General features: G+C 46.6%; 1 protein-coding gene across 4 annotated transcripts in view; it reads left to right on the forward strand.

Annotated features, from left to right (window-relative positions):
- The window catches only part of KIAA0513 (KIAA0513 ortholog), a 105,702-nt gene that overhangs the window by 32,294 nt on the left and 45,754 nt on the right, over positions 1-27,654 (forward strand). Inside the window, exon 1 of one of the 4 annotated variants that reach the window (XM_068260145.1) lies at positions 3,745-3,765. The exons of the other annotated variants lie outside the window; for them this stretch is intronic. The gene's annotated coding sequence lies outside the window, so the exon portion shown is untranslated. Of the gene's footprint in view, positions 1-3,744; positions 3,766-27,654 lie in introns of those variants that run through there. 4 annotated transcript variants of the gene reach the window in all.

Below are 27,654 nucleotides of genomic sequence, written 5' to 3' on the forward strand. Positions count from 1 at the left end.
GGATCGAGCGGCAAAAACGAACCGTGTATTCCCAGCATAAGGCCTCATTTCCTTGTGCAGTTGATAGGCAGTGAAATGCCTCTCAATCTCTCTCACAGCTGCTTGCTTACAGAAGTTATCAGGTAATTATAAGCAAAATAAGTGCTACTTATCCGGGGCTTCGTCCAGCCCTAAGCTCCCAGCACGTCCCTCGCTGCAGCTCTCCCCGCAGCCGTTTGCCGCCGCTGCCTCCCGGTCCACGGCGATAACGTCAGGCCGACCTGGAGGTCCACCTGTACTGCGCCTGCGCGAGTGCCGCTGTCAATCACCGCCCCGTGGTTCGGAGCCTACTGCGCAGTAGTTCTGCGCCTGCACAGTATGCTCCGGTCCATGTGGCGGTGGTTGACAGCGCCGTTTGACCTGACTTTATCGCCGGGGACTGGGAGGCAGCGGCAGCGAATGGCTGACGGCAGAGCTGCAGCGAGGGACATGCTAGGAGTTTGGGGCTGGAAAAGGCCCCCGGTAAGTAGCACTTATTTTGCTTATAATTGCCTGATAACTCCTTTTAAGGTGGCCACACACCATACAATTTTGTAAATATCTGTTCAATTCAAGAATAGCAATCAATTTTTCGGACTAATTGTAATAATTCAAAAATCTGACTAATGTACCACACACCTATGTTAAATTTTTCCCCAATCATGAAAAAAATAATGAAAAGCTCAAAAAATTGATTGGAACTGTACATCACGTAATTGACAATCCATCACACACACCATACAATTCTTGATAAAGTTGGTCTGACATTTCCAACATGTCCAGTCTACAAAAATTGGGGAAAAAACCCCGGAAAATTCAATTTATCGAGCGAAAACAAAAGCTTTCAGGTTTTTGGGATAACTGATCGACAATTAACAAATTGGTGAAAAAAATTGATCTTTTAATTGTATGGTGCGTGGCCACCTTAGTCATTTGGGCAATCTTCATTCATTTTTTTTTTTTTTTTTGTGCACAGGCAAAGTTTCATGAAAGCGGTTAATAATGCATCCTGCCCCCCCCTCCAAAAAAAACCCCCCACACCTATTATTTAATGTGTTTTGGAAGCATTGTGTACATGTAGACGGACGTAGTAGGGAGGGTCAGTTTCTGGTATGGATTGAACAATCCAGTCATCTCACCTGGGATGTTAACTGTGTTTAATTGAACAGGAAATGCAAAGCAGGCGATTCTGTAAGGAAGGTGACGATTACAGCAGAGAGGATCGGGGGCTGGGAGCTGCTGTGAGTTTGTGAATTGTTTAGTGCAAGAGGAAGGGGGTCTCACATTCTCCCTGCAGCTGAGAGAAGACAGACGGAAGGTCAGTCTTTCTACTAGGTCTGGAGTTCAGGTATAGACAGCGGGTCCAGACGGCATTGCTAGCTTCATCGTTGCTCGTCATCTACCGATCCAAATTCCTGGTCAGTCTGGGGTTTTTGTTGTTCTCTTCTGTTTTTGATTCTATTTTCTCCCTCCATACAGACTGCTGAACAGGGTGCTTTGGACAAGTGTCAATTCTGCCAACATGCAGGGAGGGACAAGGCACCCTTTTCAATTGTGCATGTGTTTTTCGCAGGCGAATTTTCGGGTTATTTTATGCAAATTTTCACATATGTCAAGCATAATTGAAAATCATTACATGGGAGACACATGCGTGGTGTGAAAAACTGCAGCAAGATGTCCAATATTTTTTTTTTTTTTTCAAACTGGAAAAAACTCATTTAGCATTAACTATTCCATCGAAAATTGCATTTAGCTTTCAGGGCTAATGCAATGCAAATTTACACTTAGTAGGGAGGTGTCATTAAAAGACAATTGCAGCAAGAAGTATATGGAAGCTGTCCTATGCATTTCCTAATAAACAATTTCCTAAGATACAAATACAGCCTGAGGGTAGCACGGAGCCTTGCCTGGTTTTAGCATCAGAAACCATTTCTATATACATTATATTGCTGTAAATAGAATGTAGCCACCGCCCTTCTACTGCTAGGCCAAGACTAAAGGTGCGTACACACATGCGACTATAGTCGTTTGAAACGATCGTTCCCCGATTCTTTCAAACGACGATCGTTTGAAAAAAAGCAACCAACGACCATGAAGTCTAACGACGGACGAGCTAGATCGTTCAAAACGAATCATCTAGCTTGGCGGATTTTTCCCAATGATGATCGTTTGCAAAAGTAGTACATTGTTGGAAACGATCGTTCGTACTAGGCTTGACATGCGCATTTCACTATTTCTCCATGGAACTTTTCATTTTTATGCGCAGGCGCAATAGTTACTTTTACGTGATGTAACGTTCGTTCTAACGATCTGATCGTTACACACCTTTCAAAACTAACTTTACTTAGGTTGTTCTTTCATATATATTTCGCCATTGACAACGAACGATCGTTGTCGCATGTGTGTACGTAGCTTTAGGCCATACACGTCAAACCCCATCCGTAGGCCAAATCTGGTTTGCAGACCTATCAAATTTGCCTCTCAAGTGGTTTCTTCACTTTTCATTATGTTTGGCCCACTATAGACCACCAAGGAAGCCATATGGGGGAGGGAGGGAGAAAGCACTAGACACCTGGAAACTGTATAGGTTGGGGAGGGGGGGGGTCACTAGACACCAGGGAACTGTATAGGGGAGGGAGGAGGGCTACTAGACACCAGGGAACTGTATAGGGGGCCCTTTAGACACCAGGAAACTTTTATAAGGGAGGTAAGTGGCCACTAGACATTGAGGTTAGCCCGCAATTTGATACCAGTGTTCAATTTCGGCCCACTTTGTATTTGAGTCTGACATCTCTGGCCTAGGCTAATTAGTATTTTGGGATTCTAGGTATATTTTGCACTGGCTTCAGAATTCTCAGAAACAAACGCTCTGCAGAGCCGCACATGACAGGACAAAAGTTGTAGCTACCTGTGATACATTTAAAAATGTAAATCAGTAAAGAACATTTTTACAATGTGCGAACACTGGCTGAACTATTTTAGAAATAAATGGAAAATAAGCACTTTTATTCATTACATTCTTTTCACTACAGTTCCTCAGTTTTCAGACTCCTCTGCAGGCTGTGTGTTCAGAATGAACAGAATATGTAGCTGGATAGTGTAATGGGTTAAGGGCTCTGCCTCTGACACAGGAGACCAGGGTTCAAATCTCAGCTCTTCCTGTTCAGTAAGCCAGCACCTATTCAGTAAGGAGTTCTTGGGCAAGACTCTCTTACATTGAATGCGCCCTAGTGGCTGCCTTGCAAGTGCTTTGAGTCCGAGAGGAGAAAAGCGCTATACAAATATAAGAATTATTATTGTTATGAAACCCGGGACTTCAGACATTGTTAGGGCTGTGGCTTTCCTGTATGCTGGGCTGCTTTATCTCTGCCCTCAGCGGTGGGCGATGAACAGTCTGCATTTGTCAGCAGCAGGCAGGAATAAAGAGCTTCACCGCCTTTCACCGTCTGCATTTGAATATATTTTTATCCGATACCCATCACTAATTTATCCTGGGAATGGATTAGACAGATTTAGAATAGCACAATTTGGAGAGAGCGTGTGTTTCTGTAATAAAGAGCGCTCTGCAAATTTCAGGGGAATTTCTTTGACGTTAGAGATTCTCATTTATTTTGTGTTTGAGCAGTCCTTCCACGGATGACGGCGGCAGAAGACGACCGACTGCAAATTGTAACTATGTCAGATCTCTCGCCATCTTTAGCGCAGCGTTGTTGGCTGACGTCCCTGAGCTGAAAGGAGAATTGGCAGGTACAGAGGATTGTTTGTCTATAGCTGTGACTTTACTTGGCTTCAAATATAAGTTCTGTGACATAGCGGTGACATTGCTCGGCATATAGAAGACTTTATTGCGCGCCAATTACAGGGACTTCTTCATTTTTTTAAAGGGAACTTTGAAGTATATGGAAGCTGCCATATTTATTCCATTATAAGCAATACCAGTTGCCTGGCTGTCCTGCTGATTTCTTTGGCTGCAGTAGTGTCTGAATTACACCAGAAACAAGCATTCAGCTAATCCAGTCACACTTCAGCATCAACTTTATTCGCCAGATACACCGATTGGCGTGCCTGGAATTGTCTGTGGTACACATGAGCTAGGCAGTAGAGCGTATAGCAAACACAGTATAGACATAGACAACATATAGCAAAAGCCGCGTAAACATAAATGGAATGCTTAGATACAAGCACCATTGAGTTTGGAGATTAGTTGCTAGAGTATAGTACAGTCACAGGAGCTAAAGTGCTGCAGGAAGGCAGACCTAACAGGAAGGGGTCGAGTTCAGTAGGAGTACTGCTGGGGGTAAGAAGGTGCTACTGCGCCTAGTGGTTCTGGAGGAGATGGCTCTGTACCAGCGGCCCAACAGGAGAAGCGACTGCCTGGGTGGGAGGCAGGGCTGTGGAGTCGGTACAAAAATCATTCAACTCCGACTCCTCAGTTTATGAAATCTCCAATTCCGACTCCAGGTACGCAAAATGGCTCCAACTCCGTATCCTCAGTTTATGAATCTCCGACTCCAGGTACCCAAAATGACTCCGACTCTGACTCCTTAGTCTAATACTTACCAGGGCTGTGGATTTTGTACAAAAATCGTCCGACTCCTGACTCCGACTCCTCCAGTTTATGAAACCACCGACTCCAGATACCCAAAATTGCTCTGACTCCACAGCCCTGGTGGGAGGGGTCATGCGAAATCCTGTTGGCCCTCGTCCTCAATCTAGTGGCATGAAGAAGGTCTAGTGGGGGGGGCGCCAATTCTCCTTTCTGCTGCGTTCTGCTGTTTCAGAGCATATAATATTAATCCAAACATTTGTATAGCGCTTTTCTCCTGTCGGACTCAAAGCGCTCAAGAGCTGCAGCCACTAAGGATGCGCTCAAGAGGCCACCCTGCAGTGTTAGGGTCCTTTTCCACTGCACAGCTGAATCACAAATCTCTAGTGATTTTTAAATAGCTAGGGTTGCTACTTTATCATAGAAATGATAAGTATTTTCCACTATAGTGATTCAATTTGGAAATTGCAATCGCTTTCTGGAGTGATTTTTAGAGTGATAATGCAATGCAAATGAAAAATCGCAATCCCATAACAGAATTAATGGAAAAATCACAATCGCTGATGTTTGTGATTGCGATTGCTAGTAGAAAACGGCCCTTAGGGAGTCTTGCCTTGAACTTCTTACTGAACAGGTACTGACCCTAGCCAGGATTCGAATCCTGGTCTCCCAAGTCAAAGGCCCTTATCCAGTACACTTTCCAAGCATGGTCTGTGGCTAAAAGTATTAGAGGCAGATGACCAGCAGGACAGCCAGGGAATCTGCATTGCTTAGAAGTAAATATGTCGGCCTCCATATCCCTCCCACTTCAGGTTCAATTTTTTTCCTTTTTAACACCATTCTTTCCTTTCTGAACACTTTTTTTTTTTATTTTTTTTTTATTTTTTTGTCAACGTTCACTGAAAAGAATTACTATAGTTGCATTCTGTGTACTGTACATACTTTTTTTTTTTATCCCGTTAGCACCCTATAGAGGTGAATGAAAGATGATAGTTCTCCGTTTATATGAGGGTGGTGTTCTAGAATTGCATAACTTTATAGAATAGATTCTCGTAGAGGTCAGCAGAATCTTCTAGTATTATGTTGCACATTGAAATGACTGTTGAGAGGCTGGTCACACATCGCACCGCTAAAACCAGATTTAGAGTTGCTTGAGTGTGATAGAATTCATGAAAAAACATGTGATGAGTTTGACCATGTGACAGATTTGTAATGCTCTGATTTCCTGTGATCAATTCCAGCTTTAGCCTACTGAAGAATCAAAAGTGACGATTGTGATCAGGAAATCTTTCACCTGACCAAACTGGTCACATGGTTTTCCTTATATCTCCTGCAGAGCCCCAAATCTCAGAGTCTCTGTAGAGTAACAAATGTCAAGAGAGTCTCTGTAGAGTCCCACGTCTCTGAGGAAGTCTCTGCGGAGCCCCACGTCTCTGAGAGTCTCTGTGGAGCCCCACGTCTCTGAGAGAGTCTCTGCGGAGCCCCACGTCTCTGAGAGAGTCTCTGCGGAGCCCCACGTCTCTGAGAGAGTCTCTGCGGAGCCCCACGTCTCTGAGAGAGTCTCTGCGGAGCCCCACGTCTCTGAGAGAGTCTCTGCGGAGCCCCACGTCTCTGAGAGAGTCTCTGCGGAGCCCCACGTCTCTGAGAGAGTCTCTGCGGAGCCCCACGTCTCTGAGAGAGTCTCTGCGGAGCCCCACGTCTCTGAGAGAGTCTCTGCGGAGCCCCACGTTTCTGAGAGAGTCTCTGCGGAGCCCCACGTCTCTGAGAGAGTCTCTGCGGAGCCCCACGTCTCTGAGAGAGTCTCTGCGGAGCCCCACGTCTCTGAGAGAGTCTCTGCGGAGCCCCACGTCTCTGAGAGAGTCTCTGCGGAGCCCCACGTCTCTGAGAGAGTCTCTGCGGAGCCCCACGTCTCTGAGAGAGTCTAGGTAGAGCCCCACGTCTCTGAGAGAGTCTCTGCGGAGCCCCACGTCTCTGAGAGAGTCTCTGCGGAGCCCCACGTCTCTGAGAGAGTCTATGTAGAGCCCCACTGCGGTGTATAAATTTTATCGTTCGGTTCACTTTGGCTTGCTGTTTTCGCTGCGTGATTGTCCTGCAGGATCTGCACGTTGGCAGCTCGTACAATATGTCGCGTGCATCACCGTCTGTTGTGATTCTTCACGCCATTTGCCAATTCGCAGCCCCCCTACCATTTTGTTCTAGTTTGCCATCTTGTTGCTTCCGGTCGGTGCTGCGTTTGCACACACTGACTCACTCTGCTGCCGTACATCATCACAACAACAGATGCTCTCTGGGCGATTGCAGGCGCTGTGATCAGTGATAAGAGGGGGGAGGCTCCCGTCATATAGGAACAGATGTCAGCCTCTAATGAAACATAAAGACATGGTGTCTATCTGCGCCTCGTTTTCAGAATTGCATAGTAGTTCCCTTTTATTCTGGGCGATGTCTACAGAATCTGTTTCTGTGGTGTTTGCAGTGACCATAAGTGCTGTGTGTGCTCTACATATCCTGGGCACAAATTAAAGCTATGGATATACTCTAAAGCAATTTTGCTTCAATCGACTAAGCAATCAACTATATTGGGGGATCAACTTGATTGTAGCTGATCAAAAGTCGATCGACTAGTGGCCTACACACTGCAAGCAAGATCCAATGAGATTCTGCTTTATTAATCGATCTGAGTCTGACCGATGTTGTGCCTCCATGCTCTGAATGCCAAAAATCGATTGTGTCGTTTAAATATGTGAGTAGTAGCCGATTCCTGTGCGATCGACCGATTATCTCACTTCCTACTTGATCTATGAAGTAGGTCGATACAACATTATATCGACATCTTTTCATTGATCGCAGGTGTGTAGGGTGATCAAAGAACACCCTGGAGGGAAAAAACAGAGACAACAGGAGCCCAAATGTCACAATAATGGTTAAAGAGATGGTGCGGCTTTATTTATACTTACCCGGGGCTTCCTCCAGCTCCATGAGCAGTGCTGAGTCCCTCGCTGTCCACGCTACATCTGCCGGTAATCTGGTCAGTCGGCGACAGTCAAAGTAGTCTGTGTGACTCTGCCGTGGCGCTCCCGTCGCCTGGAGCGTAGTACTGCACAGGTGCAGAACGCTCCAGGGGACGGGCGCGTGACGAGGGGTGCACGTGCAGACGACATCGGCTGGCGGCTACTGACCAGATTACCGGCATATGTAGCACCTGAAGTCCGCGACTGTCCAGATTACCGGGAGTCATAGCAGCCTAACGGAGGGGCCGAGGAGGGTGGCAAGGGACTCGGCGCTGCTCATGGCGCTGGAGGAAGACCCAGGTAAGTATAAATAAGTGCTAGTGAACCATCTCTGGTATGCTTTAAAGAGACTCTGTAATAAAAGAAATGTCCCCTGGGGGGTGCTCACCTTGGGAGAGGGAAGCCTCAGGGTCGCAATGAGGCTTCCCCCTCCCCTGTAGCTGCAGGCAATCCAGCGCTGGCTCCCCCAAAGTGTCCCGGAATCCTCCCCCGACAAGCCTGACAAGGCTTGATGTATTTACCTGCCCAGCTCCAGCGGGGGCGCTGTTGCGGCTCTCAGCACAGAGATAGGCGGAAATAGCCGATCTCTGTGGGGTCCTCTCTTCTACGCAGGCGCAGGAGACTTGTGCCTATACAGCAGAGCGGACGGACAGCGATTGGCTATTTCCGCCTATCTCCGAGCGGAGAGCCGATACTGCGCCTGTGCTGGAGCTGGGAAGGTAAATATTTACATCCCCGCTGTTTGGAGGGGCCCAGCGAGTCCGCCGTGGGACACAGGAGGACGGGAGAAGCCTTGATAGGATCCGGAGGCTTCCCCCACCCGAAGTGAGTATCCAGCAGGGGAGCTCTTTTTAGTTACAGGTTTTCTTTAAATGGTGAAGATGTAAACTGCGGTACTCACAAAGGAAGGTTGCAGACGGGCAACTGACCACTATAGGCAGGTGCCAAATTGCTACATGTATGGCTACCTTAATCCTGTCTCAGAAGACAATTAAACAGTGCAAACTTTCAGGCTGGGTGCACACTTGTCAGTGCAGGAAACTTAGCATTTTGATGCATATGCGTTTGTGCGTCTTTAGTGCGATTTCCATGCATTTTCTTTGCGTTTGCGTTTTTCCCCGCACATGCGTTTGCGGTTCACGTATACATAACGCATGTGCACTAAAACGCAATAGGTCTGAGTCACCATTGACTTTCATTATGTGCGTTTTGATGCTTTTTTAAAAATATGCAACAAAACTAGCGTTTTATAAACACACATTGCAAAACGCAAGAATATGTGTTTTTACATGCGGCTCATTCACTTGCAATATGTGAATTTTTTCTGCATTTTCCACAACGCTAGCATTTCTGCTTAGTGTGTTCCCTGCCTCAAGGAAAGCTCAGCAACTTGTTACCGCCCTACGCCCCCCTCCCTCTCTCTAGAGCAGTGCACTCTGCTCAGCTTCTCCCTCCCTCGCTAGAGCAGTACGCTCTACTCAGTTAGGAGTTGAGAAGCAGTCTGAACAGCCATCCTGTCTAAACTGGCACCTGAAATGATCACTTCAGCAGAGAGGCAGAAATGTATATGTATCTTTGTTCTGTGTGGGTGGGTGCTGCCTAGTTTCTCTTCTCTTGTTCTGCATATTGACTCCATTTCACAGGATAAGTTCTTAAGCTGTGCCACATAGACACTGATCTGATCTCCTGTGCTATAAGTAGAGTGTGATTATCAGTATATGTTCTAATTCTGTTCATGTAGACAGTGCAGCAATCTCAGCATCTTTATTACAGTGCATCACTTTATCATCATGCTAGGGGATTGTCAGCATGTTATGGTTTGTTTGGGTTTATTTATTTTAGATAGGCAAGATATAAGCATCCCAATACGCCATATATTCTGTATGAATGAATCAGCCAGATATCTATGCCAAAAATTCAGTAATACATGAGCACCCTTAGATAACCAAAATCTAGTGTGGATACCTTGCTTAGAACCTGCGATGAATAGAACATAAGGGTTTATACTTTCCTGTGGCTTCCTCCAGCTCCATGCAGTCCACAGGCTCCCTCACTGTCCTTCCAATCCCGTCCGGTCCTCTGCTGTCGGCCCTGGCAGATGGGGATTACTGCACATGTGTGGCCCTGGTCGTGCTCCCCCTTGTTCATGCTTCTATGACTGGGAACATTTTGCCCCTGTACAGTGAGTTAAGGATGCAGCTGCCCAGATGCAGAATGCTCCCAACCACAGGAGCGCAACCAGGGAGGCGCGTGGCCAGGGCTGCGCATGTGCAGTAGTGTTGTAGGGCCAGATTTATCAAAGCATTACCGACCGTTTTTTCTTCTTAATCTGTTTTAACCAGCAGCGAGAACAGTTCTGCATGATAATAAGAACCTGCTTAAATCCTAGGTAATAGTGACAATTTAGCATGAATTTCTAGAGCTGCACCACTGTTAAGAAAAGTGCAAATCTATCCCTAAACTGGCGCAAATTAAGAAGTGCTTGATAGCAGTTCTACAGATTTAGAACTGCAGGCTAGACATGATTTGTGATGTGCTCCTCCCACCTGCTGAATTCCTCCTCAGCCTGCTGCTATCCATACAGCAGGTGTGTTGGTTACCTCAGCAACAGCAATTCCCTTCACACACTGCACTGTCTGAGAGACCTGCCTAGCTCCTCCTATTTTATCTAATGATTTCTTAAGATGCCTGAGACAGTTCTGCACGGGTTTGTAAAAACCTACCAATATTTTGTCTCAGACACGTTTGATAAATCTGGCCCAGAGACTTTCCTGGGGTAGACAGCGGAGGAACAGACTGGACCGGACGGACATGGAGGGAGCCTACAGGGGGGGGGGGGGGGGGGGCTAGAGGAATCCCTAGGTAAGTATAAATCCTTATGTTCTATTTGTATCAGGTTCTTTTTAAGCAATTGCCCTTTGCTTTTGTCTGATTTTTGCCTGGAAGTAACAATAACCTAGGTGAATGCTGATGGGGGTGGGGAATGCAGTTCGTTGTAGTCCTACAACTATTAGAAATGTGAATGTTCCTTGAATTATGTCATTGCCTCCTTTGTATTGAGATTCAGCAGAATTAGGATGCGTGTCCCACAGTTTAAGTGCTGAATTGATGGCGTCTGCAACGGACTGGTGTAGAACTTGCAACGCTGGTGCTGGGACGACACTTTCCAAACTCAATAATGGCTTCTATTGTCCCCACGGGACCACACGCTGCAGAAAACACCTCTCCTCCTCTGCACTGACACAGACAGGGTGCCGGCAGCATTGTCACCTAATTCACACACACACCAGACCTGCTGAGCTAGTAGATGAGAGCCCCTTGCAGGAAATACACAAGGATGTGCAAGGTGGACCTGTCACCAAAATCTCATCTGACACAAATCAATAGAGCACGTGTCATGTCAGCACATCCCAATATATTCTCATTTTCAGGGAAAAGGTCTCTTTATCGACATGTGAGGCACTTCATATTCCTGGTGTTGCCCATTAAAGGACAATTGAAGTGAGGGAGATATGGATGCTGCCATATTTATTTCCTTTTAGGCCTCTTTTCCAGGATAGATGAAGATGGTGCATTCACTGCATGTCAGCTGCTTCCTTCCTCCGTCCGGGCATTTGCTATCGCTCGGCACAGGCGCCCCCATGGAGTTGCAGTTCAGCACAGTGGTTATCATGCACAGACATGACACAAGACATTTTTTGCAGGGCTGTGGAGTCCAAAAATCTTCTGACTCGTCAGTTTATGAAACCACCGACTCCGCGTACCCAAAATTACTCCGACTCCACAGCCCTGATTTTTGGTGTCGCTGGGTAATGCCGCCACGTGTCAAACATGACGCGCGGTGTTAACAAACTCTTATGGCTCTTTTGGCGCTTGTGGCTGAACTGCTCGACAAATAAGCAGTTCTGCCTTCCGTGGAAAAGAGGCCTTAAACAATGCAGGTTTGCTGGCTATCCTACTGATCCTCCTGCCTCTAATGCTTTTAGCCAAAGACCCTGAACAAGCATGCAGGTCAGATGTTTCTTGTTGAATTGTGACTGAATTTGCCTCATGTTTCAGGTGTGTAATTTAGGCATACACGGCTAAATAGTTCCTATCAATCGAGCCGCTGGTGGCTCGATTGATAATATCCAACCTGTCCGATCACCACGACGGATCGATTCTGCACTTGATCCCCGCGGGTGGGCAATGGAAGAAACGAGCGGCTGATAAGGAAGTGCCCGCAGGGACAAGCGGGAATCGTTCCACGCGGACGAGCGGGGACGCGCCGGCATAAAGCCAGCGGCTCGATTCCGGTGCGTAAACGCACCGTGTATTACTGATGCATGAAAGATCAGCAGAGCTGCCAGGCAACTGGTATTGTTTAAAAGGAAATAAATATGGATCCCCAAGAGGCTTCCCCCACCTTCCTATGTCAAGCCGCTCCAGCCCTGGAACCCCGAAGAGTGGCCTCTGTGCACCAGTGCTGTAGCACATGAAAACTCCACAAGGGGGCAAGCGCCATCCTAAGCACCGCTTAGCACCACTCCAGTGGAAAAAGTCTAGTCCGATCGCGTCCACGCTACTGGGCAGGCGGCATGCACAGAAGCACAAGCCCGATCCAGCCTAGTCTGAAGAGAGCCGAGCAGGTCCGTGCCTGATAAATGATGCAGCAAAAAAACCAAAACCTAAACTTCTCTACTCCTGATGGGGTTAAAACATCAACCTTCCTTTTTGGTTTAGACAGAAGCTATATTTTTATTCCTGGCAGATGTAATATCTCATGATGTCCCTTCCTGTCCAGCCCTCCCCCGCAATCAATACATAGATTAATAACCAGGGACACCGCGTTCCATTTGGACGATGGTAGTTGTGCATTTAGGAAGCGGCAGCCTCTGTACTTATCATAATCAGGCAGCGGAACCTCCAAGCAAGGTCACCGTCCTCCGCCAACACACACACACACAATACTTCTTTTACTGTGTGATGTGTGTATATATGTGTGTATGTGTATATATAGTATATATCTATATATATATATATATATATATATATCCATACATACATACATACATACATACATACATACATACATACACAGTATATATCTCTATATGCCTGTTCTTGGCTCCATACCATAAAGGGCAGGTTTGGAATACATTCAAAAGTTTTTAGACTGTTTCAGAGTTTGTAGACACATTTTCAGTCAGGAAGAGGCGGGCTTGCTGTTATGTGAAGAGGCCCAGTAGTGACATATAGTAGAATGCAGTAAATTATTTAAGCTACCCACTTGTTTTATGTTAATTTCCCTGGTTTTAGCATTGGAAACACTTCCTGTATGTGTATATTGGTATACCTCCTACTGATGCTTAGCCTGGGCTGTTTAGCTGTGCGGAATTCTCCTCCGATAGACCAGGTACTATTTTCACTGGCTTCAGAACTTTCAGTAAGCAAACCTTCCTCGGGCCTTGTTCACATTGCGCTCGGCTCGGTTAAAGCGTTTTCCGGCGATTTTCTGCGCTTTCACTAGTTTTTGGAAGTGCTTTTGCAGATTGCTTCCGTCTTTTAATCCGGGAAAAAAATCCGGAAACGATAAATACAATGTATTAAAAAAAAACACACACACACACAATCGATTGCCAAAGCAATTTTGTGAGCATTTTCTTATACCTTCCATTGAGGCAAATCGCCTCAAAAATGGCCCAAGCACCGCTTTTCTAAGCGGATCGCAAACGAACCGCTCAAATATGAACTCTCTCATAGAGAATCATTGCACAAGCGCTTTCAGGGCGATTTTGAAAATCACTGCGCTTAAATTTTTACAAAAACACCTATAATGTGAACAAGGCCTCAGAGCTGCACCTGACAGGACTAAGCATGGTGCCACCTGTGATAAATGTCAGAATATAAATCGGGGTGAGGAAAGAAGTTGTCAGGAAGGAGGAGAGAAAAGACACTGTGGCAACAATTTGAGGATCAACGTTGGAAAGTAAGGCTTTGTTCACATCTAAAATCGAAATCGCTGACTGCAGCAATTTTCAAAAAAATTTTGTACGTTATCTGTGGCTGTCTAGGCAGAGTAGCTAATTTGTAAACGCAGGATGTCAACCGTATGACACACTGCAAATTTATTGCAGTATTTGTATCAGCTGTAACAAAGAAATGCTTTTCTGTAAAGGTTTCTTTTGCTGTTGCTTATTTTTTTTAGAGCATAGAGGAAGTTCTAAATTCAGGTCTGCTTTAAGCCTGGTACACAGCTAACAATTTTCACTTGATACTCTATTTGATCAAGTGATCAGATCAATATTCCGATCTGACATGCATCGGATATAGAAGAAAGCTAGCAAACACACACAAATTACACTCAGATTTCCGATAATATTCCAGATCAGGTATCAGTTGAAAATGAACCAAAGGACGTACACACGAAACAATTTCATTTGATACTTCCCAGCTTGTCCGATGCTTCTGATCGAGAAAGAATTTAAGTTGAGGATCAGTTGCTGGCGATCAGTAGGCTGAATATCATTTGTTGCATGATCCAATCATTTTCTCAGTCGGAAATGGGATCTGAATTGAAAATTGCATGGGGTGTGTCAGACATTACATTGTCAGCTGATGAGGCCATGGAGACAGAGGAGCAGAAACGGATTGTGTCCACAGTAGTCACAGCTCTGAAGCAATCGTGCAGCCAGTGAAATTTGAGGATGTGGATCTCTTGCAATGTGCAACTAAGGAAGTACAAAGTGAAACCTCCATGTATATGGCCAACACGTCATTTCAGATACTGGGACATGCAGCAATTAGCTTCTTGCACCACTCCCACCCACTTAAAGTAGTCATTCAGCTCTATACTATCTGTTTACATTGGTATTATATGTGAGAAGTTGTTATGTTTACTTTGTACTTCCTCAAACTTTTAGTTACTGCCCACTTGCATCACCATTTTTGTTTGTTGAATTAGGTGTTGAGAAACCTATCACTTCCTCTTGATGACCTGTTGGGGTGCATATAACCGTACAATTTTGATTTGTCAATGACTGCCCCACTTAGTAAGCCAGTACCTATTCCGGAAGGAGTCGTTGGGCAAGACTCCTTAACACACACTGCACCGTGGCCTTTTGAGTACACTCTTTGTGACTGCAGCTCTCAAGTGCATTGTGTCCGATAGGAGAAAAGCACTATACAGATGTTAGAATTACAACAGATTGAGTAGGTAAGCTCTCATACTACATGGAAATAGTAATTTTGGCCAATCAAAATTGGATGTGTGTACCATTCTTTAGGGTCAGCATATCCATCAAATTACATTTGTGTAAAGTAAGGGTGTGTGTGTGTGTGTGTGTGTGTGTGTGTGTGTGTGTGTGTGTGTGTGTGTGTGTGTGTGTGTGTGTGTGTGTGTGTGTGTGTGTGTGTGTGTGTGTGTGTGTGTGTGTGTGTGTGTGTGTGTGTGTGTGTGTGTGTGTCTTGTCTTATGCCAACCCCAATTACTGCTCACCCTACGCTAGTGTCTGCTTACTATCTGCCCCACTGTTCAGCCAGGTTCTCATCTACACCTGATTTATGCCTGCCCTGTCTGAATCCAACCTCACCTGTGTGCCACCATCTCCCGTGTTCCCCTACTCTACTGCAACCTATGGTACTTACTCTGACCACTCTCTGCCTCAAGCGGGTTCATCCCAGGGGTCAAAACTTGATAGTCACTTGTTGGATCTGCAGATGAAGACCATTGGCTTCCTAAACGCTATTCCCTCGCTTCAACAACCTTGTTACTTTCTCTTGCTGTCTTTTTAGTGTTGTACTGAAATAGAAAGGGTACTGCTACCAATACATACAGAGTTCTGTGGAAGGGTAGATGTCTCTTTAGTCCCTCCAAGTGGACAGCTGTTATGCTCCTGACCACTTTGGATCCAACCATACAGTCTTGAGGCTTCCCCTGTCCACAACCCACAGTTCCATTACAAGTTACACCACCCATGACTTTATAGATTATAGATCTGATGATGCATCCTCTGCCTCAATGGTGAGTGTAGGGATATAGTCTCCCTCCTCTTATTGGAGGGACGGGGGGAGTGTCACCACACCACCACCTGGAAAAAGTTCTGATAGAGCAGCAGGACTTCTGAAGCTGGTAAATCCCCAGAGTGACGTTGTCCCTAGACCTTCACGGTTGGCATGATTACAATGACAGAAAAGTTTTCAAATACATCTTTAAGTATCATCAGCTGACTTAAGGCTGCTTCACACGGAGTGAAAGTTTCAAAAAACACCTGGCTAGTGCAACCCTATGAGGGTGTTCCCACAGTAGCAATTTGGTTAAAATATGCTGTATATAGCATTTTTTTGAGCGAATCAGTTTGAATGAATGTGCAAAAATGCTCTATTATTTGAAAATTCCTTTGCAAAATCGCAATTGCTAAGCGCTAGGGACTATGTTTTGCAATTTGAACTAAGCATTAGGCTTTGTTCGCACAAAGTGTCATGTCCTGTCATGACTGCTGGCATCAGTTTTGTATGTGTGTCTATGGCTGTGTTTACGCATAAATCTGTACATTTCCAGTCCTGACAGTTTTATATGCTTTTCTATGGGCGTGCTTACATTTCCGGTCCAGTCAGGTAAAACTGATAGAAAATGGATGCAAAACTGACAGGACAGTACTGCATCGGACCGGAAATGTGCAGATTTATGTGTGAACCAGGCCCTACACAGGTTTACTTTTCGTAAACTGTTGCTTTTCTTTTTTCTTTCTCCCTTAGCACTAGTGGATTAGCGGAACCTGTTATGTAACTTGCATGAGATAATACTGCCAGGTATTTACTTTTGCTTGTGGTTTGGATGAAATAAGTCGGTTGTCACTCAGCCTCAGGAGATGCTGTAGATTTTGTGGAATGTAGGGAAGTTAGTTTGTAAAGATGGATGGAATGAGGAAGACTTACGGCCTGCAGTGCTTCTGTGCATCTCCTTATCACAGTTATAACCTCACTTCCTGTGACAGGTGTCAGGTGAGGAAGTAAAGGCGGGAGAGTTTGCCATCTGCGGTCCCGCGGAGAGAAAGGTCAGATCTTCTGTCATCTGTTAGGTTAATTAGTACGTGTGTAATTCCAGTCATGTACTGTCTAAAGCCTTCGTACGCTCGCTCAACAAGTCTTTGGAAACATCCAGTGAACGACAATTTTGCCATATCGGACGACAGTCGATTAAAAAAAGTAGCACAATGACAAACGACTGACATTGGGCATGTTGGTCAGATATGGTGTAGTCATCCACGTGTGTACTGTGCAATGTCATCTCAACAACATTGCTCTACTGAATGCGCGCATGTAGTGCATAAAGTAATTTCCACTTGCCCTCTCTATATGAATGAGTTGGTCGTTTGCAATATCGGTGTGCGGAAATTATAAGTCTTTCCAGCGACGTCGCCGGTAAGGTCCATTCTGTGATGTTAGTTATCGGTTTTCGTCGAGTATGTTGTGTGTTTACGGACCTTTATCGTAAGATTGTTTTTCTGGTAAACTCATGCTGTTTTGCATTTATTAAAAGAAAAAAAGAAAACCTGCAATTACACAAGCACTAGTTCACATGCGTCTCACCAACGCCACCGGTGATCTGATGTGACCCACGTGAGGATGAACGCTCCTATCGAGGGATGACCAAAGAGATGCAAATTATTCAGTTCATGCAAATTTATGCACATTTTTATGCAAATGTATGCAGTTTGAAAATGGACCAATTCATTTAAATCCAGGTTTAAATTGTCCTTTAAATGGTTTGGTCCTTTTTTCAAGCTGCATATATTAGTATAAAAAGTGGCATAATTTCGGAAGTATTTGCATCTCAATGATCATCCCTATTCCTAACCACTTAATAGCTAGACCAGGCTTACTAGTATTAACCACCTTACGACTGCCTAACGCCGATTGGCGTTCGGAAGGTGGCCCCTTAGGACCGCCTAACGCCAAAAGGTGTAAAGTCCTGGGGGAGGAGATTAGCGGGGATTGCGTGTGCGGATGCACGCGCATCCCCGCTTGAGTGAAGGAGCTCTGCCAGTTGTATGGCTCTGCAGCAAGCTTTTAAACCTGCAGTGACCTGAATTGTAAAAAAAAAGTAACCTGGTCACTAGGGGGGTGTAAGATGGAAAAAAAGTCATACTCACTCATGTAGAGGGAAGGATGGGGATCTTATAGAGCCTTTCCCGGTCCTCTCTCTTCCCCCTCGTTCTATTGCTGTCCCCCAGTGAAAGTTATTCGGGCTACATTTATTCGGGTGGAATAAATTTGTGATTCCTCAGGATCCAGAAGCATTATCTCTTCAAGTACTCCCAAAGAAGAGTGTGTCTGGGCTCACACATCATCTCTGGGACACAAGTGCTTCTGAGGACTCCTAGAGGTGTGGAATTACCACAGGGGCCTGGGGGTGGAATGAGGGCACAGAGATGTTGCAGCAGGAAGAATAAGGGTCACCTATTTTGTAAGTGCAACAGGAGCAGCCTTGGGTGGCCAGTAGTCCATCTCTCCTCTCCAATGCCATCTCTTCCATTAGCTGAGCTCGGCGTGAAATTCTGATGGACAAGCTGTGGGAGAGAGTTCCAGGGGAGAGTTGACACTCGTGAGAAGTCCTGTAGGCAAGAGTGAGAGGAGGTGACCAAGCTAGAGGGCAAGAGGGTCTCCTGGGGCGAGGAAATGTTCCGGGTGGGATGGTATCTGGAGATTGAGTAAATGTATGGAGATGACAAATGATGTAGAGATTTGTATGATAGTGTTCGGGGTTTAACGTAAACCTGACACGAAAGGAGGGAATATTTTATACATCTAAAAAAGGAAGGAGCGCTCTAAGGGCATTACCAAACAGTAAAGCTTTATTGCGCGCAATAAAAGTGGGTACTTACAAAATAGCAAATTAAAATTCGCCTATCAGCGGTAAGCCAACTGCTACATCCCTCTGCGGCTAGGATGCACGCGCTGTGGCCAGCAGCGCGGTCTCCGATCTTCCGGGAGACTCGTCTTGCGAGGCGGTGGGCGGAGCTTAGTTACGATGTGCGTGTGACCTCATTACGCGTTTCGGCGCGCTGTGCCTTCATCAGATCTGTAGCGGTTGGCTTACCACTGATAGGCAAATTTTAATCTGCTATTTTGTAAGTACCCACTTTTATTGTGCGCAATAAAGCTTTAGGGCCCGTTCACACTGCACGCGTTTCCAGCTGCGTTTTGGAAACGCGTGCAGGTGGCCGATACGCACGACATCAGACATTGCATAGAGTGCAATGTCTGATGTTCACACTGCACTGTGCGGTCCGGGAACGCATGCTGCACGCAGATTTTGCTAAAACGCGTGGCTGTCCCATTCACTTTTCAGTGATGGGATCAGCCACGCAACGCACACAAACGCGGATGGCCATGCGTTCGTACGCGTTGCGGTCCGCACGCGTTCCGCACGCATGGCCATCCGCATTTGTGATCTGAACGGGCCCTTACTGTTTGGTAATGCCCTTAGAGCGCTCCTTCCTTTTTTAGATGTTTTTGCACTGCCCTATATTGGAGCAGCACAGTGCATGATTGCCAGGACAAGACAGACTGCTGTTTGGATGCGACTGGGTTTTTCCCTGGAGTGTAAACGCAAGGAACCTTTTCATTTGTCACTGAAAAGTTTTATACATACCTGGGGCTTCCTCTAGCCCTCTACACACGGATCACTCCCTCGCAGCCATCCAAACCCTCATGGATCGTTCTGTAGAAGCCCTTATATCTTTGGCCAGTCGGGCGTGCTGTGCATGCGCTCCCATCGCCGGGAGCATTCTGCGCCTTCGCAAAACTACTGTGCATGTGCAGAACACTCCCAGCCGCGGGAGCGCGACGGAGAAGCGTACACGGTAGGGCTGCACGGTTTTTCGGTTCAAAACCGAAACCGCGGTTCCAGGCAAGACGATCTGCTGATCGTCAGTGCCTTCGGTTTTTCGGTCCGCTGTCTAACTTGCTTCTGGCCCCGCTGTGCGCTGATTGGCCAGAAGCAGTGAATATGCATAAGTGTTAATGAGCGGGCGGGGGGGGGGGGGGGGGCGGATCCACTCGAGCGAGCGGCGGGCACATGCAGCATTACTAATCACTGGCTAGCGATGGAATGACGGCAGCGGTAGGCGGAGCTGTATGCTCTGTACAGCTCCGCCTACCGCTGCCATCATTCCATCGCTAGCCAGTGATTAGTAATGCTGTATGTGCCCGGCCGCTCTCTCGAGTGGATCCGCCCCCCCCGCTCATTAACACTTATGCATATTCACTGCTTCTGGCCAACCCGCGCACAGCGGGGCCAGAAGCAGTGATCCTCAACACTAGCGGCTTAACTAACAACATTAAGCTCGACTGAGATTTTCAGCTTGTGCTGCAAGGAGGGCACGTCTGAGTCAAGCGCAGATAGTACCAGACTGGTACTAGCGCTTGACTCAGACGTGCCCTCCTTGCAGCACAAGCTGAAAATCTCAGTCGAGCTTAATGTTGTTAGTTAAGCCGCTAGTGTTGAGGATCACTGCTTCTGGCCCCGCTGTGCGCGGATTGGCCAGAAGCAGTGAATATGCATAAGTGTTAATGAGCGGGGGGCGGATGCACTCGAGAGAGCGGCCGGGCACATACAGCATTACTAATCACTGGCTAGCGATGGAATGATGGCAGCGGTAGGCGGAGCTGTACAGAGCATACAGCTCCGCCTACTGCTGCCGTCATTCCATCGCTAGCTAGTGATTAGTAATGCTGCATGTGCCCGCCGCTCGCTCAAGTGGATCCGCCCCCCCCCCCCCCCCCCGCCCGCTCATTAACACTTATGCATATTCACTGCTTCTGGCCAATCAGCGCACCAGCGGGGCCAGAAGCAAGTTACAGACAGCGGACCGGGCATTGCGGTCCGTGAACAACTCCCCCCCCCCCCCCCCCCCCCCAAGTGCAAAAAGCAGGATTTGAAAAAATCGGGGGAAAATCGAAATTGCGATTTCTGAGAGAAAAATCGCAATTTCGATTTTCCCCTAAAATCGTGCAGCCCTAGTACACGGGTAGACACTGCCTGTGCAGACTGGCCGAACATAGTGCTTTTACGGGACCATCCAGGAGGCTTTGGATGGCTGTGAGGGAGCGATCTGTGTGGAAGAGGCTGGAGGAAGCCCCAGGCATGTATAAAACCTTTCCTTCCTTTCGTCTTAGGTACATTTTAAACTGGATCCTTTGGGTGATTAGCAGCCGATGGATAAAGAGGCAGACAGGGGCAGCATCAGAGGAGTGGAAGGAGAGGTGGATGAGGCAGGGAGCAGAGCTCAATATTGATTGGTAGAGAGAGGCTGCGTCAGAGGAGCGGGAGGAGAGGTGGATGAGACGTGCAGCAGAGGTCAGTGGGGATTGGCAGAGAGGAGCAGCATCAGAGGAGTGGGAGTGGTGGTGGATGAGGCAGGCAGCATAGCTCATTATGAAGTGGCAGAGAGGGGTGGCCTCAGAGGAGCGGGAGGAGAGGTGGATGAGACGGACAGCAGAGGCCAGTGGGGATTGGCAGAGAGGAGTAGCATCAAAGTAGCAGGAGTCGTGGTGGATGAGGCAGGCAGCATAGCTCATTATGGATTGGCAGAGAGGGACGGCATCAGAGGAGCGGGAGTGGTGGTGGATGAGGCAGGCAGCATAGCTCATTATGGATTGGCAGACAGGGGCGACATCAGAGGAGCGGGAGTGGTGGTGGATGAGGCAGGCAGCATAGCTCATTATGGATTGGCAGAGAGGAGCAGCATCAGAGGAGCAGGAGTGGTGGTAGATGAGGCAGGCAGCATAGCTCATTATGGATTGGCAGAGAGGGGTGGCATCAGAGGAGCGGGAGTGGTGGTGGATGAGGCAGGCAGCATAGCTCATTATGGATTGGCAGAGAGGAGCAGCATCAGAGGAGCAGGAGTGGTGGTGGATGAGGCAGGCAGCATAGCTCATTATGGATTGGCAGAGGGGCGGCATCAGAGGATCGGGAGTGGTGGTGGATGAGGCAGGCAGCATAGCTCATTATGGATTGGCAGAGAGGGGCAGCATCAGAGGAGCAGGAGTGGTGGTGTATGAGAAAGGCAGCAGAGCTCATTATGGATTGTCAGAGAGGGGCGGCATCAGAGGAGCGGGAGTGGTGGTGGCTGAGGCAGGCAGCAGAGCTCATTATGGATTGGCAGAGGGGCGGCATCAGAGGAGCAGGAGTGGTGGTGGATGAGGCAGGCAGCATAGCTCATTATGGATTGGCAGAGGGGCGGCATCAGAGGAGCAGGAGTGGTGGTGGATGAGGCAGGGAGCATAGCTCATTAAGGATTGGCAGAGAGGGGCGGCATCAGAGGAGCGGGAGTGGTGGTGGCTGAGGCAGGCAGCAGAGCTCATTATGGAGTGGCAGAGAGGGGTGGCCTCAGAGGAGCGGGAGGAGAGGTTGATGAGACTGGCAGCAGAGGTCAGTAGGAACTGGTGAGATGCAAGTCTGGTTTTCAGCAGGCCGCAGAGTAGCGTGGTACAGACTGGATATGTTTAGAGCCTGTACAAGCATTTTAAGTAGACTCTTGTGTAAGGAAGGGATAAATTCTGGAGATATTTTTGAGACGGAAGTAGCGGGAGGTTGTTAGAAGACTAATTCCATTCTGTGAACAGATTGATGAGCGGTCATGAATTGACACGCGTGGCAGGTTGTGGGTTAATATAAGTCCATACTCGCAGGCTTCCTCAGCAGTGACACGGATGGACATCGATGTACTGTAGGCAATGTTAGCCTAATGAAGTGCATCAGCACAGCTTTCCTCCGCGGCCGTCACTCCGCTCGCCTCCGCGAACAAATCCTTTCAGACAGGTCGTTCCTCGGTGATGAGAGAGCAAGACTGGAAGCCGCGGCGGGAGCCCTCTCCCATATACGGGGCTTGTCTGCACTACAGACAGTAATCTCGAGCGGCAGGTCTGAGCAGTGGGGAGATCAGGCTGCTTTTAGGCCTGTTGTATGTTGGATAGAAGCTGACTGCATGGCTTGTAGTATAATTGGGGACATGGAGTGGGACTTGCTGGATGCAACATGAATCAGGCACCTGCATTGTTTGCTGGGGTGCAGTACATAAGATTAGTCTATAAAGGACTGAGGGGGAACTGTAGTGAAAATAACATAATAAATAAAATTGCTTATTTTTTTTACAATATTCATTTACAGATTAGTCACTGTTTGCCAATTGTAAAATCTTTCCTCTCCCTGATTTACAATCTGCAATATATCACAGGTGGTGACATCTTTAGTTCTGCCAGGTGATCTGTACGGAATGTTCATCACTGAGAGTTCTGTGCACAGAGGAAGATGCTGCTTGCTTGGCAGTCAGAAACAGTCGCTATTTCCCACAATGCAATGAGGTTCACAAACTGCAAACTGTCAGGACCATAGTCATGACATCACACTCTAGGAGGAGTTTTACCACAATATCAGCCACACAGACACCCCTGATGATCTAATTAAAAACAATGGTGCATGGGCCAGCCTGGGGCCCCGGGAACTCTCACTGCCCGGGGCCCCAGAACCAGCATCTAACACCATATGTGAGCGCAGCCAAACCCTTGGAGCTGCCACCCCCAAGGCCTGTCTCCTACTGCTCTAAAACTTGCCAAACACACAAATGGAGAAACTCACTCCCAAACAGTTCTCTGCTGCAGCCTGCAGGCTGCTTATAAGCCAATGAGCAGTGCACACATATAATACACCTAGCTTGCAGTGATTAATCAAGCAGAAACTTGACTGGCTGACTTGCTCAGCTTCTGCTTGATTAATCACTTCAAGCTAGGTGTATTATATGTGTGCACTGCTCATTGGCTTATAAGCAGCCTGCAGGCTTTATCCAGTTCGGCCTATCTGGACGAGCTTCCTCGTCCAGATAGGCACTGCTGCTGCCGCCGCCTCTTGCGCGCGATCGGGCGCGCCCCCGCTGCCCGCCGCTAGCCCCCCGATCAGTGAATGGGAATATAATTCCCATTCACCGATCTATCTTCCCCGCAGAAATACCGACGCTTTCTCTCCAGAGAGCGCGGTATTTCTGCCCCCAGGAAACCTTTCCCCTGCTTTAAAGTTCCTAGATGCGAAATCGTTCGCATCTAGGATTTTTTTCACTGTGGCCATCTTGTGGCCGAATAGTAAACTGCACCACAATTCATTTTTAATTAAAAAAATATATATATTTTACATTTAAAATTAACAGTTTCCCTCCCACACCAAAAATTACCCACATACACTTTTTTTATTAAAAATAAAAATAAAAAATACAATTAAAAAAAAAACAAAAACAACATTAATAGTTACCCAAGGGTCTGAACTTTTTAAATATGCATGTCAAGAGAATATGTTATTATATTATTTAAAATTATAAGCTTATAAATAGTGATGGACGCAAATTGAAAAAATGCACCTTTATTTCTAAATGAAATATCGGCACCATAAATTGTGATAGGGACATCGTTTAAATGGTGTAATAAGCGGGACAGATGGGTAAATAAAATACATGAGTTTTAATTACGCTAGCGTATATTAATTTCAAACTATAATGGCCAAAAACTGAGAAATAATGAATTTTTTTCATTTCTTTCTTAATCTTCCTGTTAAAATAGATTTAGAAAAAAATAATTCTTAGCAAAATGTAGCACCCAAAGAAAGCCTAATTAGTGGCGGAAAAAACAAGATATAGATCAATTCATTGTGATAAGTAGCAATAAAGTTATAGGCGAATGAATGGGAGGTGAACGTTGCTCGGATGCATGAGATTTTCGGACTGCGGTGCTGAACCGGTTATAAAGCAGCAGAGAACTGTTTGGGAGTGAGTTTCTCCATTTGTGTGTTTGGTAAACCCCTGATGATCTATTCGGGGAAAGGGAAAGATTTCTTGTGGGAAAGGGGGTGTCTGCTACTGACTGGGATGAAGTTCAATCCTTGGTTAAAGTTCCTCTTTAAGGGCTGGTGCACACCAAAACCCACTAGCAGATCCGCAAAATGCTAGCAGATTTTTAAACGCTTTTTTTTATTTTTCTATGGCGTTTTGCTAGCGTTTTGCGGATTGCTGCTGCGGTTTTCAGTATAGTAGATTTCATATATTGTTACAGTAAAGCTGTTACTGAACAGCTTCTGTAACAAAACCGCCTGCAAAACCGCTCTGAACAGGCGTTTTTCAGAGCGGTTTGCGTTTTTTCTATACTTAACATTGAGGCAGAAACGCATCCGAAATCCAAAAAATGCCTCACCCAGGCATTTTTCGTTTCTGCAAAACGCCTGCCGCTCTGGTGTGCACCACCCCATTGAGATACATTGACCAAGCAGATCCGCAGCCGCAAGCGGATCTGAAAACGCCCAAAAAGCCGCTCGGTGTGCACCAGCCCTAACTGTTCATATACAAGAATAGAGGGTATACTAGCCATAATGGAAATGGATCTGCTGGGCTTACTTTCCTTATTGTGTTTTATTTCTTTAAATCCCCATGTATAGAATGCAGGACACATCAACAGATTAAAGTAAACCTGAAGAGAGCATGAAAAAAATTTGCTTAGCCTTCCGGGTCCTCTCCCTGTCCCATCATTCCACCGCCGGCCCTGGTGTCGTTCTTAAACCAGCTTCATCGAATACCTCTTCCATGTCTCCTCGGGCAGCCTTCAGATGTGCTTGCTTCCCCCGAGTGGATCAGTGCTGCACCTACAAGTCCAGATGCACCCGTCTACTAGTTTATTTAGAATTTAACTAATTCAATATGTATACTGCTGTTCGGCTACCTTTAACTACGCGGTTCGAGAGTGGTTTGCAATTTAGCCATCCAATCAGATGGCTGCTGTGCCAATGGGATAACTGCCAACCATTCTAGATGTTTACTTTAGTCGGAACGGAGTATCCAGCCAGATGGCAAATAAAGACCTGATTTCCTGAGGCTTTGGGTGCTGGAGGTCATATAAATAATAGAAGTGATCTAGCAAACATTTAATAAAAAGGAAGTGAGGGCTATGGAGGCTGCCATATTTCTTTCCTTAAAGGATACCTGAGATTAGGGCCGGCGCTACTATAGAGGCAAAGGGGGCAATTGCCCCAGAGCCTGTAGGGGCATCCAAGGTGTCTCTCCCCAACTTAACTGTTGCTCCCCAGGGCCCCTACACAGTCTTTGGCAGAGCCAGGGGGTGTCAGCCCCTGGCTCAGTGGCCCTATGGGAAAATCTGGCTGCAACAAGGTTCTCTACTGCCGCTTTTTGGTTGGGGGGTATCTATTTGGAGGCCCCCAGGTTAATTTTGCCCAGAGGCCCCATTGTTACTAGAACTGTCCCTGCCTGAGATGTAAAAGCTGCAGCATTTATACTTACCTGGGCCTTCCTCCAGCCCTGTGCTGCATCAATTGTCTCAGGTACACTTTAACCACTTACTGCACCAGGTGCAGTATAATCACTGCCTGGGAAAACTTCACTTGAAGTCCCAGGGCCGTGAATATTCGTCTTCAGCGGCGGACGGCCGCCGCTCGCTCCTGTCGCTGCCCATTAGCGGCAGGGCTGTGGAGTCGGTCCAAAAATCCACCGACTCCGACTCCTCAGTTTAGGATTCCTCCGACTCCTCGACTCCGACTCCTCTAATTTGCATATTACAATTTTGTTGATTAAAAGTATGTAACATGAAATTCGTCTCTTAACTGCCAACGCTTAGGAATTTTACAAGACAACTGAAGTGAGAAGGATATGTAGACTACTATATTTATTCCCTTTAGACTAAAACTAGTCCTTGGTAAGAGTACTTGTAAAAGGTAAAAACCGGAACAAAGAACATCTATCAGGCCCTAGGCAATGTAAGTGTGGGTACATGTAAGAATGATGTGCAGGTACTCTGCAGGGGAATGAGAAGATTCTTCCTCTATTACACATTCTTCATGCACAATCTGAACAAGGTTTATGGGTGACAGACAACACCTCTGTGTTCAATGTGCACAGCATTCTCAGTGGATTCCCTGCAGCTCAGTGGGGAGTGCATAATCAGTCCCTCGTTGTCCTCCTCCACCACCTGGATCTTCTGCTATGAGTCCAGGTACTTGAGCCAGTCGGGCGTAGTGCGCACGCACACACTCCGCCGCCAGGAGCATGCTACACCTGTGCAGCACTATTGCGCAGGTGCAGAATGTTCCTGGCTGTGGGAGCGGCATGCGGCCGGACAGCGCTGACTGGCTGAATTACTAGGACTCATAGCAGAAGATCCAGGTGGTGGAGGACAGCGAGGGACTGATTAGCCTGAAGGGGGCTGGAGGAAGCCCCAGGTATTTAGGCTGGAGGAAGCCCCAGGTATGTATAAAACTTTCCTTTTCATCCGTCTCAGGTACCCTTTAATTTGTAGTCACCAAACCAAATTTTAACAACATATCAAATTATTTGATTTTATCAGCAAAGGGAGTGCATACATTTGCATAAACCAGAATCCATGCAGAATTATTTCCATCTCATTGACCATCTCTATTAGTGACACAGCTACACATCAGGCTTTATTCTTACAGCATAGATGTTATTTAGTATATATAAGAGATTCCTGTGTACACATCATATATACAGTCACAATCAGATATGTATATCTGACCTTAAAAATACGGGGACTGCTTTATTGAAGCAGCACAAGTAATTAATTTTGATTGGTTTATTTCATTTTTGTGGACTAAGCACAGCTATTACTGTATATATACATTATTTTTAATGACTATTATCTGAGAAATAGAACATTTTATCATATTTTCTATTTTAATTACAGTTACAAATTCATTAGGAGTCGGAGTCGGTGCATTTTTTCCCGACTCCGACTCCAGGCACCCAAAATTGCCCGACTCCACGACTCCGACTCCACGACTCCGACTCCACAGCCCTGATTAGCAGGTAGATGAGTGAATGGGAATGCAGTTCCCATTCATTAATCTAAGTCCCTGTGTCGATGAACGCCGACATCTGAGATGCCAGCGTCGTATCTTCCAGAGTTACAGTGCCACGCATTACTTCTTATTCACGTATTTACATATGTGAATAGTAATTAATGCGCGAGGACAACTTGTGGCCAAATAGTAAAATTACATCTAAATACATTTTATTTAATAAAAATACAAACCCT

The sequence above is a fragment of the Hyperolius riggenbachi genome, chromosome 11, assembly GCF_040937935.1.
Source record: "Hyperolius riggenbachi isolate aHypRig1 chromosome 11, aHypRig1.pri, whole genome shotgun sequence".
NCBI lineage: Eukaryota > Metazoa > Chordata > Amphibia > Anura > Hyperoliidae > Hyperolius > Hyperolius riggenbachi.